This window comes from Lagenorhynchus albirostris, chromosome 7 (genome assembly GCF_949774975.1).
Source record: "Lagenorhynchus albirostris chromosome 7, mLagAlb1.1, whole genome shotgun sequence".
In the NCBI taxonomy this organism is placed as follows: Eukaryota; Metazoa; Chordata; class Mammalia; order Artiodactyla; family Delphinidae; genus Lagenorhynchus; species Lagenorhynchus albirostris.
The window spans coordinates 113,971,129-113,989,521 of record NC_083101.1 but is presented as its reverse complement, the minus strand read 5'-3'; the positions used below and the strand labels follow the sequence as shown (position 1 = coordinate 113,989,521).

At 39.5% G+C, this 18,393-nt stretch overlaps 1 long non-coding RNA gene across 2 annotated transcripts; it reads left to right on the top strand.

Moving 5' to 3' along the window:
* Positions 1-2,440: 2,440 nt before the first annotated feature.
* On the top strand, positions 2,441-18,148 carry LOC132523072 (uncharacterized). 2 transcript variants are annotated; one of them, XR_009541422.1, is made up of 5 exons: positions 2,441-2,729; positions 3,570-3,639; positions 5,881-5,953; positions 8,246-8,427; positions 17,633-18,148. It is a non-coding gene; the product is annotated as an uncharacterized LOC132523072 (long non-coding RNA). The 2 variants fall into 2 exon arrangements; XR_009541421.1 differs by lacking the exon at positions 3,570-3,639.
* Positions 18,149-18,393: the final 245 nt, after the last annotated feature.

Here is an 18,393-nt window from a genome sequence, read left to right as displayed (position 1 = left end):
GTTTTTCTTGCTCTTTGAATTGGGACACCTTCTCTCTCTCCTCATTTGCTTAACTTTCTGTCTCTATGAAGTTGGGTGAAACAGTTACCTATTGCAGTCTTGCAGGGATGTCTTTATATGGGGGCATTGCTATACAGCCTGCATGTGCCCAGTGGCTGTGGTGGGAGAGCCGGATTTGAAGTGAACACGTCACGTCTTCCCCCAGGGTATGCTGGCAGCTGTCACCTTGGTAGGAGGTGGGGCTGGAGATTGAGGGCTAGCACCAGAGCCAGGTATGAGGCAGGGCTTCTCTGCTCAGTGGCCATCCCCTCCCCATCAGCAGTGGGGATGGGTCTCAAGTCGCTGGAGTCTGAGTCAGCTCATTTCCCTCTAAGTGTGTGCTCTTCTCCCTCCCAGCACTAGCACCCTTGCCCCGGAGGGGAACAGGGCTGGAACAGGAGGGGCTGGCATGGGCACTTGGTATGGTCCTGGGCATGGGCTGTGGAGGTACAGCTGCTGTCAGAGGTACAGACTGCCTCGGATGCCCGTGTAAGCACCAGCAGTGACCGCCCCTGCCCAGCTCAGCCACTGCTTTGGGTTTGAGCCAACTCAGCATCTCATGGCTGAAATCTTTGCTCCGTTGTGGCAGCTCTCGCTCCAGTGTGGAGCCGTTACATGAAGTAAGTGGGGCTGGAGTGTTTGCTTGGCTCAGGCTGGGGCATGCGCTGGGGCGGTAACAAGAAACCAGTCAGCTACCCATGTGGTTTCAACTGCCCTCGTGCCCTGCCTTGGGAGCAAGCAGGCACTTGTGTGCTTCTCACCAGCAGAGTGAGAAGGGCTTGCCAGGGCTCCCCACAGCCCTCTCTGTAGTCCCACTGGCCCTCCAGCAAGTCAAGGGGCCTCGTCTTCCCTTATTTGGACCTCAGGGCTGGGGTGCCCAATATATGGCTCTAACTGCTCACTCCCCAGGGTGGATCTCTGCTCATGTAATCTCCATTTTCCTCTGTGTCCCCTTCAAGGGCACAGGTCCTGACCTGATGTTTTCTCTTCCCATCCTACCTGAATCTGTGTGGATTCTTCTTACAGCCTTGGTGGTACAGGAATCTTTCTGCCAGTCTCCAGGTTTCAGTGAGAATTGTTCCACATGCAGATGCATTTTTGATGTGTTTTTTGGGGGAGGCGAGTTCTGTATCTTCCCACTCTGCCATCCTGATTCTGCCACCTCAGTTTTGTAGCTTCCCCCCCCTCATTCCCTCTATTACTGCGTTTTGTTTTAGGTTAATCTTCTTGTAGTGAAACTTTGATTCCCTTGATTTCCTATTACACAATATTCTATAGCTATCTTCTCTGTGGTTACCATGGGGATTACAATTAACATCCTAATGTTAAAACAATCCAATCTGAATTTATATCAACTTAATTTCAATAGCATAAAAAAAAGTCTCTGCTTCTATACATCTCTGTCCCTTCTGCCCACCCTGCTACCTTTCTGTTACTTATACCATGGATTATATCTTTACACCTTGTGTTCACAATAACATAGATTCGTAATTGTTTGTCTCCTAAATTATGTAGATAGTAAAAAATAGTTACATATCAAAATTACAATAATGTTAAATTTTATACTTTTGCATGAATTTACTTTTTTTTTAACTTTTAAAAAATGACAAATGTGAACATATTTATTTTTATGTAGGTACATAAAATAATTCATTTCTATGCTGTTTTGTTAGAGCTTAATATTAGGGATAATATTTTTAGACCTCCTACTTCATCTCCCACTTGAAATCCATGCCATTCCAGGAAAATTTATTACAATGATGTGAATACATGGGTGGGCTGTGTATGTCTATGGACACTGGTATTTCTTCTTTTGATTAATAACCTCTTCGATAATACTTTGTTTTAAAAGAATAAATATCCACTAAATAGTTTACTTTGTATGAAGGTTATATTTTTTTCCTCTGTTGAAACGACAGCTATTCCTTATAGAAAAACCCAGTATAGTCACAGTATTTGAAAATATATTTTAATGCTTACTCTTCCTAACTATGTTTCCTGGGAAGCAGGATATAACTCAGTTTATTGGGAAACAATAGCGCTTTTAAACCGTTGAAATTCTTCATGACGGCTGCATGGAGAGAGTTCTGGGCTTTTGCTTTTTAATGTTTCCCGTATCCTTCTCTCATCTGTTTACCTCCCTCTCCCTTTCTTCCCCTGTCTATTGTTGATTTGCCCTCTCTATCACCCCCTTTTAAATTATCATTAACGTCTTTAGAATTCCTTTATTCATTAAAGATACATCTGCTGCTTTTCTGGCGTTCCTAATTTCTAGTATTTCGCACGTTGGCATCTTCGCAGTAAGCATTATCTGTATATTAACGCCGGGACCATGACAGGAGAAGAAAATATGTACTCTCAAAATAGCTGGACTACTTTCACTTGCGTGGGTAGTAGCATTTGTACTGAATCGTCGGCGACAAAAATACAGGGACTTGGAGCCAGCGACTCTGGCAGCTGTGCACACCCTCTGGCACCAGGCAGACTTTTTTGGGCCCTTCCGTAAGTAGGAATTGCAGGCTTCATCTACTGCTCCACATTTGTCCGATTCCATTCCTGAGGCGGCTGGGCTGCGCTGCGGCCGCCTTCCTGCTGGGGACCTTGTTCTCCCTGGTCTGCCGGAGTCCGCGAGCTCCGCCGCCCGACTTCGCCGCCGCCTGGAGACGGCTGGCCGCGGCCGCCCGCCGGAGGTGAGTACGGGTCTCCCCGCCGCCGCCGCTGCGCGCGCCCCGCATGAGTTTACTTTTAATGGAGATTTTTAATTCTTTGTAAGGCTTGAAATGACTATCTAGTTTTCTTTCATCTTAACCTGAAAGACTACTTTTAGCATTTCTCCCAAGCCAGATCTAGTTGCAATAAACTCCCTCAGCTTTTGTTTTTCTTCCTCATTTTTGAAGGACAGTTTTGCTGGATATGTAATTCTAACTTCACAATTTTTTCTTTGAGCACTTTGAATATATCAACCCATTGCCTTTTGGTCTCCAAGGCTTTTCATGAGAAATTGACTGAAAGTTGTTGGTGATCCTTTGTATATGAGGAGTCACCTTTCTCTTGCTGCTTTCAGGGTCCTCCTTGTCTTTTAATAGTTTGATTATCATGTGTCTTTGTTTGGATCTCTTTGAGTTTAACGTACTTGGAGTTCATTGAGCTTCTGGGACTTTTAGATTCATGTATTTCTTCAAATTTAGTAAGTTTTCAGTCATTTCTGCAAATGTTTTCCCTGCTCCTCTTCTGGAATTCCCACAATGGCAAATGTTGATCTGTTTGATGATGTCCCACAGATTGCTTAGGCTCTGTTCACTTTTCTTGGTTCTTTTTTTTTCTATTTGTGCAACTCAATAATTTTCAATGTTATATCTTCATGTTTGCAGATTCCTTCTTCTGCTTGTCAAATCTCTATTGCATTTTTAATTTAAATTATTGGACTTTTAAGCTCCAGAATTTATTTCTGGTTCTTTTTGTAATTTTATCTCTTTATTGGTATTCTCATTTCCTCCATGCACGATTTTCCTGCCAATGTCTTCTTTTAGCTATTTAAGAATTTTTAGAACAGCTGTCTTCAAGTCTTTGTCCATGAAGTCTGATGTTGAGTTTCCTAAGGTATGTTGTCTATCCACTTTTTTTGTTCCTTTAAATAAGCCATACTTCTTTTCTGTTTCCTGGCATACCCTGCGATTTTTCTGTTGAAAATTTACATTTGAATCATATTTAATATGGTAATATGAAAATCAAATTATGCTCCTCTCACGGGGGAGAATTGCTGTTTGGTTTGATTGTTGTAGTGTGTCTTCTGCTGGTAATCAGCTTGAGGTGAAAGCTTAAGGTCTTCGTTCTTTTCTGAGCCTGTCTCTCTCCTCGGGCATGTGCGATGGCTTTCTAAATTCCCGTATATTCCCTGCTCTTTTTGAATGTCCAAGAAAAATCCAGACGTGGTTTCTTTAAATTTTCTGGGGCCTCTTTAGCTGGTCGGGTGAAACAGTGAGGGCCAGCCTCTGTATTGAATCTTGGTGATCAGAAGCATCTATCAGCAGTCAGAACTCCTAACCCCAGTATTTGGAGGACAAGGCCCTAATTGCCCATCTTGGCTCCAACAAGCCATGCCTGAAACACAGGCTGCCCTCCCCACCGCTGCTTGGCACAGGGCTCAGGGATGTGGGATAGAGAGCCACTACCATCTTGAAGACAAAAATCAACCAATATTAACTGTAACTTACCAGCCAGGCTTTCTCCTGGAAGCAGCAAGTATTCAAATAGAGTCCAGTGTTGCAGGATAGTCACTTCAGCCATTTTGTGCCATAAAATTATTTTCTAGGTGGAGAAACAGGTTCCTGGCACTTGCTTCTCTACCGTATTCCCGAATGTTACTCTTGCGCCCTGATAGTTTTCCTAGAGTTGTGTGATAATAGTTGAATCATTCAGTGAGTGACGGACATTAATTTTTAAGGTTATATAGACTAGGAAACAAACTAATGTTGCTCCTCCACTTTCAATTTAAAAACATATACATTATTGTAATGTCAACGTAGGAACTGAATGATGTAATCATTGAATTTAAGTAAGAAAAAGTGCAAAAATATTTTCAGCATTTCTGCTTGGATTCATCTATTTAATACCAAGATATTTTTACTTTCCTTTATTTAGGGTTTTGTAGAGAGGAAAGTATTACTGTTCATTTGAATATAGAGAATGCTCTCTACAACCTGGAAGAAAGCAACTAAATTTATAACATGTAGGGGAATATCTGTCCATGTTGGCCCTTCCCTTTACCTGGAATGGAACAAACCTGCAAGAGTTTAAGGATTTGCCTAGATTGGCATGACAAATGGTTGTACCACTTACTAAAGATAAATTGTTAGAGAACCTCCGAATTTTATGGATAAAATAAACTGAGGCTCGAAGAAGATACAGAGCACGAATCCCAGGAGGTGTTTTCACCCGTTCACCTTCAGAAACGCAAGAAACACTGGGAAACGTAATGTCAAATCGCATAAATATAATATTACGCTTAGTGTCATAAAAATATGCTAAGATGAAAAGCAGCTACCAAATATAAATGTCTGCGTATTTTTCCTAAAGAAATTGTATTTTCAATAGATACTAAATATTTATAAACATTAAGCTAAATATAATTTTAAAGTATGATAGTTTGCTGCAACATTTTTGCCTCCTGAGATTTTAAACGTTAAGAGAGTTTGCATTTACAAGGCTATTTTTGAAATCTCTAAAGGACCATATGTATTATGGTCCACAGGTTGCCATGGAAATAAGGTATTCAAAACAACAAAAACAATAATGAGTTATCTATAATGTATTCACAAGTCTTGCATAATTACCACATTTTATTTCCATGCTTTTAGTAATGTCCTATTTCCTTCTAAAAAATTTTTTTTTTATCTCCTGGGTTATTTTTTGTTATAACATACTAAATTTGGGTCTCTGGCTAACTGCTCTTTCTGATTTTGTGTTCTTTTTTTAGTTGATTCTATATGAGAAAGAGTTATGTTCCAGGGGAGGGGGAGGGAAGGAAAAATCTATGGAAACTGAATTTAAGAATGTAAATTATTGGTAGCTGTAATTAATAGTCATATATATTCTTTACATGGACTAGAGTGCCTTTACAACTGTTTTTTTTTTTTTTTTTTTGCGGTACGCGGGCCTCTCCCGTTGCGGAGCACAGGCTCCGGACGCGCAGGCCCAGCGGCCATGGCTCACGGGCCTAGCCACTCCGCGGCATGTGAGATCTTCCCGGACGGGGGCACGAACCCGTGTCCCCTGCATCGGCAGGCGGACTCTCAACCCCTGCGCCACAAGGGAAGCCCTGCAACTGTTTTTTAATCACAGAGTTTCCCAAATAAGGAAGTGCTTCAGAAATCATTACTTCACGTTTTGATACAGCTTTGACACTCATTTCTAGGTAAGTGAACTAATGCAATAATCACACGCCTGGCGTTTAATTCCTCCAGTCTTGTAATCCAGCACCTAAACATGCTTTGTCCTATCTGAAAATATCTGGCACATGTATGTTTGCATATTATATACATTAATATTCATACATATTTAAATTATATAAAATTATACTATAAATGGCAGCAGAAAAAATGGTAAAGAGAATGACCTGGTTTAAATGATTCTGTGGCTAATTGATCATTGGAGTGAAATTCATAAGCCAACTACTTAAAAAGTGACTTACTCTGTATGAGAGCAAGTACTCCAGTTGAGATGACCTCAGTGTAGCCATGAGTCACCGTGATGTAGGGTAAGGAGGCTTCACTGCTTCTGCAGACCCCAGCTCAGTCACAGGTCAGAGCTGATTGAGGACACCTTTGATGGATGGGTGGGCCACCTCCCTCTACGAAAGTCTCGTGCAGAGTCTCCTTCCCCAAATGCACCTGTGGAAATTTTCTAGGGTAACGAGGCTTTTAGGAAAATAAAATAGCCAGAAATATATAAAGGATTAGTAGACACCAGATCTGAATCTGCATGGCCTGAATTTGAGTGGCAGCACGTTACAGCATTCATCTTTAAAAGTATTTAGATGAACTTAACGTGTCTTAGAATATTAGGTGACAACTAAATTTTAAACTAAGTTTCTATTCAAATAATATCAATCATTCCATCCACTTACATTTTTAAAATGAACACATACTCACAAGCATAGCCTATAAATTGGATCATATGGTTATATTTACACAAACTGAATCAAAATGTTATATTTTATTAACGGGAATTCATTTTGTTAGCTCTGTCAAGATATACTTTTCAAAAAATTAAAAACAGGGCTTCTGGATTCTTCCTTGGATGTAGAGAGCTAGAGGGAGCCTCTTGCCCACACTAACAACAAGGGAAAAAACACTTCTAAAAATGATAACTTTCTGTGAACCCATCAGAGAGCAGATACCTCAGGACGTTAAATGCTTTGGATGCGAGCATTAGATGCTTTCCCAGTTTTTTAAACCCTATTTAGCAATTATTACTTGCACAGCTCTCTTAAGCAAAAACCCCTCAGGTTAGGAGGTGTAAACACATCTTCTGGGCAGCAATCTCTAAATGAAAACCTAATATATTGCTACCACTCATAGTGTGATGCCAGCCTCAGCAAATGACTGACTTTTGTATTTTCTTTAGTTGCAAGTGCAGAGAAAATCCTTATTAATGCAGACAAAGAGTTACAAATACTGCTAACTTCTCTCCCTCTCCCTACATCCCTCTCCCCCTTTATCCATTGCCCTATCTCCCTGTCTTTCTGTATCTTTCTCTTTCTGTTTCCTTCCTTCCCAGTTCTCTTTAAGATTTCAAAATACACGTCAATGCCCTTAATTTGGAAATTTGATGGACAATATAGTCAGCTGTCTTTCCTTCCTTCATTTTTACCTTTCAATAGTAGAATCCCTAGCTATCAAATAATGGCTGCTATTGACTTTTGCATCAGCTGAAAGTTAGGTGAGAATGTTGACATTTTACTGTTAGAACTACTGCATGGTACTATCATCTGATAACACACTATTTTGCAACTGCAGATTTTGTTTTGAGGAGAGCACTTCCTAAAATGTATTAATACGTATGGGTGTTGAGTGTGTGCTTACATCAGTGTACGTGCTTGTACAATTTTCACTCAGCAGATTTGCTGAATTTTTAAAAAGACAAGTTCCAAATCCCTCCCTCCAAAGTCAAGGACACACTTATACGGTGTTCACAGATATGCACTAAGATGGGTTTATTCTGAGGTCTAACCGACAGGTTAATTAGTATGTGTCACTTAGTCTCCAACTGGTCTATTTTCTTAAATGTTAATTGATATAATTTAATTTCATCTGAAACGCAAGTGAAATGTTTGTGGAACATGATGCATTTCTGTTGAGTTTTGTGGTTTGGGGCAATACCATTTCAGGTCACCAGTCTTTCTGCCTTTTAAATTCGTGAGCAAAACATGGCCTAGATAAAGGGAATTTCCCAAGGGACTGAAAGATTGGTCAAGATGGGTTTGATTGGGAAGTAATCATGAGGGAAATTAAAAACTAATTGGTTCTCAAATTAGACTTTAAAATAAACTACAAAGGAGGGACTACCTTTAAGGAAGGTTTCAGTTAACCTTTCACATAAATACGTATTTTTCTCCTTAACAATTATTTCAAGCTTCTTAACAGATTTTACCTTTATTTCAAGCTATCAAAGCTATCAAAGTATCCTAATTATTTGATTCTCTCAGGCTCTGTCCAAGATGAACACAGTAATACTTTCCCGTGGCTCATATTAAAGTTACACAGAGGCGTGGCGTCACAAGACTTTGCTCCCCTCCCAAGAACAGCAACTAACAACTCTTCATGGACAAGACGCCACCGTGAAACCCTAGAACGGGGTGCAGCTGTACCACAGACACACCATAAGAAGGTAAGAGAAACAGCCACACTCTGACAGCACTGCACACAGAGGGCTCGGTGTGGGGAGAGAGCCCGGGGGCACATCCAGACCCCAGCACGGGGGCTGCTTCTCAGGAGCCCCACTCCGGTCCTGCCTCACCAGGATCATGGGGAGTCTGCAGGCTTCGCCCCGGGCATCGTATAGGGACAGAGAAGGGGGAGGGGCTTGCAGCACCAGCCCTGGGACCTGGACAGACCAGGTTCCTGCCTGCAGAGCCCAAGTCAAAGTCCCACCCAGAGCCTTTGCTCACCTGCAGGTCCAAGAAGGCACCGTCTGGCTGGGGACTCGTGGGGGGCCTGATACGCAAACTCAGACAAAGGGCGTAGTAGACCTGGAGCCTGGTGTGCCCCTCTGACCAAGCAGAGGGGAGCCGCGTCATAACCCACCCACGGCTGAGTGCAGCTCCAGCACGGACCAGCCTGGAAGCTGCCCTGCCCAGCAGCACTGGAGCAGAGCCAGGGAAGGTGGGGCATGATTCCCCTCAAGTCCAGGCCCCAAACAAAGCGCCTTTCTGTCCTTGGAGCTATTTCTCCAGGCAACCCAGGCAGGGGAGCTAAGCCGAAGCCCCCAACCTGCTGAGCGTAGCTCCTAGCCCCTCCGAGGAGAAAGCCTTACCTGAGCTCCTGGGAATCCGTGTAGCCCATCCTGAAGCTCCAATTACAGGGGCACTGGGGCAGAGCCCCGCCAGTGGCCCTGCATCTGCAGTTAGGATGTTGGTCCATCAAGCCAGGGAATTTGGTGCACGATTCTGCCTAATTTGATCCCCACACAAGAGAGTGATCTTGGGGCCTATCTAGGGGCCCCTCCAGGGCAGAAAAACTATTCATATCCCTGTCCACTGCTCAAGAGCACACGGGAAGCTGTGCAGTCCAACTGTTACAGAGTCCAAGCAGCCAGCAGACTGGGAAGATAGTGGACTGGTGTCCCAAAGAACCCTCTTACCTGAGTTAGAGTTCAGGCTGCTTCTACACTGAAAGGGGAGGAGGTGTGGCTGGTTATTGTTGCAAACTTCTTGGTTTCAGAATCCTTGGTTCTTGCAGCTGTCCGTGTAGGTCAGGTCACAATGCTCCTGTAAAATGCCAACAAGACAATTGTTATTTTCTGTTCTGCAATATTTTAGCTCTGTATGGATGGAAAAGTGTTATACTTTTAAAGGTCAGAGCCTTGAGAATGGGCCAGTCTGTATATTTCAGGCTACAGGCAATATTCTTTTATGAAGGTGCAGAGCCAGCATGACTAAGCACAAGGGACAGGGCACAAAGGTTATCGTTAAAGGAATAGATCCAATAGGGAGTCAGGTTGGTTCTTCTGTTACACGTCCCACAGCCCTGCTTACAGTAGCACGCGAATGGAGACACAGCCCGTGGCTTTCCCTATCTGCAGGCAAGACTATGGCCCCACCTGGTCTGGATATTCTGTGCACAGACTTGCCTGGTTCAGGTTCCCAGACAACCAGCCACGCAGGCTCTGGGGCCCACTCTGCTGCCCAACCAGGGCAGGGAAGCTAATTCACAGCACTACCTACCTGGGAATATAGTACCCAGTTTCCACTGTCAAGGAAGCCTGACCAGAGAACTCAGGAAAGCACAGACCCCATCCTACAGCATCTCTTGGGAAGCAAACTTATCCAACTGTTATCAGCCAGTGGCACCTTCTCTTCAACCTCACAGTTCAGATAGTTGCCTCACCCAAAAATAGACCCTGACAGCAAGCCCCATCTGCCCAAGGACAATATCACCTGACATGTTTAGAATCCCAAGATGAACGGACTGGTGAAGAACTCTCTGCCAAAGTGAACCTGTAAAGTGTGGAAGAGGAGACCACCTACTCGAATGTGCAGATACCAACATAAGGAATCAAGGATCATGAAAAATCAGGTGAACAAGACACCACCCTGAAAAAATCATAAATTCCCAATAAGTGACCCTAAAGACATGGAGAACTATAAGCTGTCAGGCAAAAACTTCAGATAATCCTCTTAAAGAAGTTCAGTGAACTACAACAACACACAGACAACTAAGCAAAATAAGGAAGACAATGCGTGAACAAAATGAGAAGTTCAACAATAGAAAACAGAAATCGTCAAGAAACAAATTTAAGAGCTCAATAATGCAATGACTGGAATAAAAAATTCAATAGAGAGCTTCCACAGCAGACTTAACCATGCAGAAGAATCAGTGACCCTGAAGACAGAGCAGCGAAAATAAAAAAGAATGAAAAAGGATAAAAAGAAGGTCTAAAGCACTTATGGGACACCATCAAAAGAAAAAAGAAAATATTTGCATTGAGGGACTCCCAGAAGGAGAAGAGAAAGAGAAAGGGACAGAAAGTATATTTAAAGCAAAAATGGCTGAAAACTTACCAATCCTGGGAAGAGAACTGGATGTCTGGATCTATGAGGCCCAAAAGATACCAAATAGGTTGAACATGAATAGGGAAGGCAAAGACAAATTTAATTATGTCAAAATCAAAGCCAAAGGAAAAAAATTAAAGCAGCAAGAGAAAATTGACAAGTTGCATACAAGGGAACCCCCATAAGACTACTGACGGATTTCTCAACAGTACATGTTCAGGTCAGGAGAGAATGGGATGATATTTGAAAATACTGAGGAAAAAAACCTGTCAGCCAAGAACACTACAGCTGGCAAAGCTATCCTTCAGAAATGAAGGAGAGATAAGAGTTTCTCAATAGAAGTTGAGGGCATTCATTACCAGTAGACCTGTCTTGCAAGAAGTTCTAAAGAGAGTTGAGTGGAAGTAAAAGGACAGTAGTTAACAATGTAAAAACATATGACGATTGTACAAAACCCACTGGTAATGGTAAATATGTAGTCAAAGTCAGAGTCTCTAATATGGTAATGGTGGGGTGTAATTCACTTACAACTTGAGTTTAAAAGCTAAAAAACGATGTGTTAAACATAACCATAACTATAATAATCTCTCATTGGATACACAACATAAAATATGTGAACTGTAACATCAATAACCTAAAATGAGGAGAGGAGAAATAAAAGTGTAAAGTTTAGGAATGTTATGAAAGTTCTTACCAGTATAAAAGTGGATGCTGTGGTTTTAAGATACCTTATGTAAGCCTCATGGTAACAACAAAGGAAAAACCTGTAGTAGGTGCACAAAAGATAATAAATTTGAAGCATACTGAAACAAAAAGTCATCAAGTTACAAAAGAAGATAGCAAAGTAAGATGCAGGGAATTATAAGTCTACGAAACAATTAACAAAATAGTAATAGTAAATTTTTACCTATCATTAATTGTTTTAAATGCATTAAATTCTCCAACCAGAAGACATAGATTGTTTGACTGGATTAAAATCAAACAATGACAAGACCCAATGATATGCTGACTTCAAGAGACTCACTTTACCTTGAAAGACACACACAGACCATGAGTGCAGTGATGGAAATGGACAGTTCAGGCAAGGATAACCAAAAGAAAACAAAAAAAAACCAACAGCCAAACAAACAAGGGTTGGCTATACTTAAAGACAAACTTTAAACTAGAAATGGTAAAAAGAGAAGGTCATTATTATTATGGTAAAGGGATCATCAATCCATCAAGAAGATTTAACAAATGGGAAATTTTAATTGGAGCACAAAAAAAAACATAACATAAAGCAACTACTGATGGAATAAAAGGAGAAACAAACAGCAATAGAATAATAGTTGGGGACTTTAATACACCAACTCAGCAATGGGTAGATCACCCAGACAGAGAATCAATAAGGAAACAGTTGATTTTAACAACAATATACACCAACTGGATCTACAGACATACAGAACACTCTATTCAACAAAATCAGAATACATACACTTCTCAATTCCACGTAAAACATATTGTAGGATAGATCATTTATTTGGCCATAAAACAAGTCTTTCAAATTCAAGAGGGTTGAAGTTATACCAAGTATCTTCTCTGACCACAATGGAATAAAACTAAAAATGAGGAAAACTGGAAAACTCCCAAATATGTGGAAATTAAACAACACTCGCCTGAACACCCAGTGGATCAAAGAAAAAATTAAAGGGGAAACTAAAAAGTATATTGAATTAAACAAATATGGAAACACAACATAACAAAACTCATGGCATGTAATGAAAGCAGTTTAACAGGAAGTCCATAGTGATAAAAATATATCAAGAAAATAAAAAGATCCTAAAACTAGGCAAAAAAGAACAAACTAAACCTCAATTAATAAATGGAACTAATAAAGAGCATAAATAAATGACATAGAGAAAAGGAATATAATAGAAAAAATTTATACAACTAAAAGTTGGTTCTTTGAAATAAGGAAAATTACCATTTTGCTAGACTAAAAAAGGGAAAAAAAGAGAGAGGACTCAAATCAGCAAAATTATACGTGTAAGAGGAGACATTACAACTGCTAGTACAGAAATACAAAGGATCATAACAGGCTACTATGAACGACTACATGCCAACAAACTGGTCAGCCTAGAAGAAATGGATGAATTCTTAGAAACTTATCACGTACCAAGACTGAAATGAAGAAATGGGAAATCTGAAGAGACCAATTACTAGTAAGCCTGAGTGAGCAGGCTTACTAGTAATCAAAATCTCCCAGTGAAGAAAGCCCAGGACCAGATGGCTTCACTGGTGAGTTTTACCAAACATTTAAGGAAGAATGAATGCCAGTCCTTCTCAAACTTTTCCAATAAATCTAAGAGGAGGGAACATTTCCAAATTCATTTGAAGAGGCCAGCATTACCCTGATACTAAAGCCAGAAAAGGACAAACAAGAAAACTACAGGTCAATATTCCTAATGAGTATAGATGCAAAATTTCTCAATAAAATACTAGCAATCTGAACTCAGCAGCATGAAAAGCATCATTCACCCTAATCACATAGGATTTATCTCTGGGATGCAAGGATGGTTTAATATATGCAAAACAAAAGTGATACACCACAAGGAGTAAAAGATAAAAATCACTTCAATAGATGCAGAAAAAAAAATTGCCAAAATTCAATATCCATTCATGATGACAAGCCCACTAGTAACAATATATACTCTGTAGTGAAAAGTTGAAATCTTTTCCTCTAAGATCAGGAACAAGAAGGGGTGCCCACTCTCAGCACTTCGATTCAAAATAATACTGGAAGTCCTTAGCCAGAGCTCTCAGGCAAGAAAAACAAATGCCAGAATTGGAAAGGAAGAGGAAAAACTGTATCTATTTGAGGATGACATGATTTTATATAGAGAAAAATGTAAACATAATCAAAAAGTATTAGATCTCATCAATGACTTCACTAAAGTTGCACAATACAGCATTAACATATAAAAACCAGTAGAGTTTCTATACACTAACAAAAAATTATCTGAGAAAGAAATAAGAAAATAATCCCATTTACAATACATAAAAACAAATGCTTAGGAAAAAATTTGACCAAGGAAATAAAAGATCTGAACACTGAAAATTACAAGACATTGATTAAATTAAGGAAGATACAAATCAGTGGAAAGATATCCCATGTTCATGGACTGGAAGAATTAATATTGTTGAAATATCCACACTACCCAAAGCCATCTATAGATCCAAAGAAATCTCTATTAATATTCCAATAGTATGGAATTGTATGGAATTTTATTCACAATAGTAATAAAAACAATCCTAAAATTTGTGTGGAACCACAAAAGACTGGGGAGCCAGAGCAATCGTAAAAACAAAGTGGGAGGTATCACACGTCTCCTGATTTTCAAGCTATACTGTAAAGCTATAATAATCAGAACAACATGGTACTGGCATAAAAAGAGATATACCTAGATCAGTGAAACAGAATTGAGACCCCAGAAGTAAACTCATGCATCATGGTCAACTAATACTTGATAAAGGAGCCAAGAATACTCAGTGGGGGAAACAGTCTTTTAATAAATGGTACGGGGAAAATTGGATGTTCACATGTAAGAGAATAAAAATAGACCCCTATCTCACACCAGTCACAAAAATTAACTTGAAATGGATTAAAGACTTAAACGTAGGACCTTAAACCTAACCCTAACCTAGTAAATGGGGGAAAATATTTGTAAACCATGTGTCTCATAAGAGATTAACATCTAAAATATATAAAGAATTCACACAACTCAATAGCAAAAAAGGCCACAAATAATCCAATTAAAACTAGGCAAACTACCTGTATAGACATTTTTCCAAACAAGATATCCAAATGGCCAACAGGTACATGAAAAAGGTGCTCAACCTCACTCATCAGCAAAATGCAAATCAAAGCCACAGTGAGATATCACCTCACACCTGTCAGAGTGGCTGTCATCAAAAAGATAAGAGATAGCAGTTCCTGGTGAAGATGTGGAGAGAAGAACTCTTGTGCACTGTTGGTATGAATGTAAATTGGTGCATCCACTGTGGAAAACAGTATGTATGTTCCTAAAAATATTAAAAATAGAACTACCATATGAATCAGCAATTCCACTCTGGGTATTTATTCAAACGAAGGGGCATCACTATCTCAAAGAGATACCTTCACCTCCATATTCATTGCATTATTTATAAAAGCCAAGGCTGGTAACAACCTTAGAGTCCAACAGCAGAGGAACGAATAAAGAGGATGTGATTTATATACAATACCCATACACACACACAGACACACGAATATTACTCAGCTATAAATAAGAGGGAAATCCTTCCATTTGTGACAACAAGGATGGACCTTGAGGACATTATAGTAAGCGAAAAGTCAGACAAAAAACCCACAAGTGCTCATATGTGGAATCAAAACAAAGTCTTTGCAAAGAGATTAGATCTTTACCAGAGGCAGGGGTGAAGAGTGGGGGAGCTGGCTGAAGGCGGCCAGCATACTGGCTTCCACTTACAAGACAGATTAAGTGCTGTGAGTTAACCTGCAGCACGATTGTAGTTAACACTGCTGTATGGTGTATTTGAACACTGCTGAGAGTTCCCATCAAAAGGAACAACACATTTTTCTTTTTTTTTTCAATGTCTTTGAGGTAATGGATGTCCACTAGGTTTACTGTGGCAATCATTTCACAGTGTATGTACATCAAGCCATTATGCTATATGCCTTAAACTCATACAGTAATGTTTGTCAAGTGTATCTCAATAATACTGAAAGATAAAAATAAAGCAATATATGTAAAATCAGGAAGCCTATACAATGATAATCTCTTGTTGGAATTCCCATATAGAGGAAGCAGAGAAATGCAGAGAGACATAAATATCATTCTCTGGAAGACGTGTTTTGTTAAAAGCCATACTGGGAGTGAGTTTCAAGGTTTCATTGCCTCCTTCTTATGCTTATATTATTTTGCTTTCAAACAGCCACCGTCTATTTATACAAAGAGGCCACACATAGCAAATGAGCATCAAGAATTCTTTAGTAACTTTGCCTTCCCATTTTAGCTGTTAACTTATGAAGCTATTTTTGGAGTGCACAAATGGGTAGAATTGAATGTTTATGTTTCTGAAGACATAATTATTTTCACCCCAGATGCAAAAGAACACACCATGAAAACACATGGTAAATCTCAGACATTACAGAGGTTAAGGGAATAAATATATCAGACTGACCTGGAAAAAAACCAATAATTATAAAATAGATAACATGATGAGTCAGCAAGAGAAAAATACTGTGTGCAGAATAAATGGAAATGGCAATCAAATTTTTATTTATTAAGGCCAAAATTATAGATGAAGAAGCAAGCATAAGTTTAAAATGTTTAAAAAATTTTAATGATATGTATGTATGTACATTTCATTTATGTTGAACTTGGGGATTTCTTGAGGTATTTCCCATCAATTGTAGAACATGTATTAGCATAATATCCAAATGCTAGCATGTACTGAATAGACAGATTTTCAGAGCTGGATATATTAATAGTTAAAAAGAACCCAAAACACAGTGTGGACAAATGTAGATGTCACCATAAAGAGCTGACAAATTTTTTTCCCCAAGAGTCTGTCCAGACATTTTGATAAAAATGTTAGGTAGCAGGCACTAAACTGATAATTTTTAAAATACATATATATATATATATACATACATGAAAGGATGCTCAACATCACTAATCATTAGAGAAAGGTAAATCAAAAGTACAATGAGGAATCACCTCACACCGGTCAGAATGGGCATCATCAAAAAATCCACAAACAATAAATGCTGCAGAGGGTGTGGAGAATAGGGAACCCTCTTGCACTGTTGGTGGGAATGAAAATTGATACAGCCACTATGGAGAACAGTATGGAGGTTCCTTAAAAAACTAAAAATAGAACTACCATATGACCCAGCAATCCCACTACTGGGCATATACCCTGAGAAAACCATAACTCAAAAAGAGTCATGTACCACAATGTTCATTGCAGCACTATTTACAATAGCCAGGACATGGAAGCAACCTAAGTGTCCATAGACAGATGAATGGATAAAGAAGATGTGGCACATATATACAATGGAATATTACTCAGCCATAAAAAGAAATGAAATTGAGTTATTTGTAGTGAGATGGATGGACCTAGAGTCTGTTATACAGAGTGAAGTAAGTCAGAAAGAGAAAAACAAATACCGTATGCTAACACATATATACGGAATCTAAAAAAAAAAAAAAAATGGTTCTGAAGAACACAGGGGCAGGACAAGAATAAAAGGCGTGGAGAATGGACTTGAGGACACAGGGAGGGGGAAGGGTAAGCTGGAACGAAGTGAGAGAGTGGCATGGACATATATACACTACCAAATGTAAAATAGATAGCCCGTGGGAAGCAGCTGCATAGCACAGGGAGATCAGCTCAGTGCTTTGTGACCAGCTAGAGGGGTGAGATAGGGAGGGTGGGATAGGGAGGGTGGGAGGGAGACACAAGAGGGAGGAGTTATAGGGATATATGTATACGTATAGCTGATTCACTTTGTTGTACAGCAGAAACTAACACACCATTGTAAAGCAATTATGCTCCAATAAAGATGCTAAAATAAAAAAAATATATATATATATTGATTTTGTTTTAAAGCTTCCTCAAACAAGAGCAATGTGTTAGGGCAATTTACTTTAATAAATTATAAGATGATTTATAGAAAAAAGTGTGCAAAACCTGTGGCAGTCAGGGTTCAACCAGAGAAGCACAATGAGTAGGAGGTGAAAGTTTTATAAGCATTATATATTGTTTGCTTTCAAGGAACTGGCTTACACAATTGCTGGGACTGGCTAAGCTACTCCGAAATCCAAAGGGCAAGTGGTCAGAAAGGGAAGATCAAAAGCCAAGGTCTAAGATGCTGTCCACAGCTGGAATTTATTTTCCTCACCTCAGGAGGTGAAGTTCAACAGGAGCGGGTGCCAGGAACTGTGAAATATGGGCAACGTTTACGCACACCACGTCCAGGTTCAGCAGAGAAAACTTCCTCCACTGTCGCTTTGGGAAAGAAGATCTTAAAGATCACAAAGGAAGCCGTAAGAATTTTTTATAGAGAGATAAGACTGCTTATATAGAAAATCATAGAAGATTGAGAAATACCTCTTTGAGCTAATATGTGAACTTAGCAAGGGTATAGGATATAGAATCAATATAAAAAAGTGAATTGTAATTCTATTTAATATCAATAAAATTGTAAATGAAATTAAAGCCATCTATAATATTATAGCACCAATAGCGTAAAATATTTAATGATACCTTTAACAAAATATGTGCAAGATCTCTACGTGGAAAATTACAGTACATTGTTGAAAGAAATAAAAGAAACCAAAATACACAAAGAGATAACGTGGTGGTTATCGTCTAGAAGACTAAATATTAAGTTGTCTGTTTCATTATACTGATCTATAGATTTAATGACATTCTAATCAAAATTGCAGATTTTTTTTTGTAGAAAATGACAGACTGCTTGTAAAATTGATGCGGAAATGCAAAGAGCCTAAAATAGCCAGACGATCTTGAGAAAG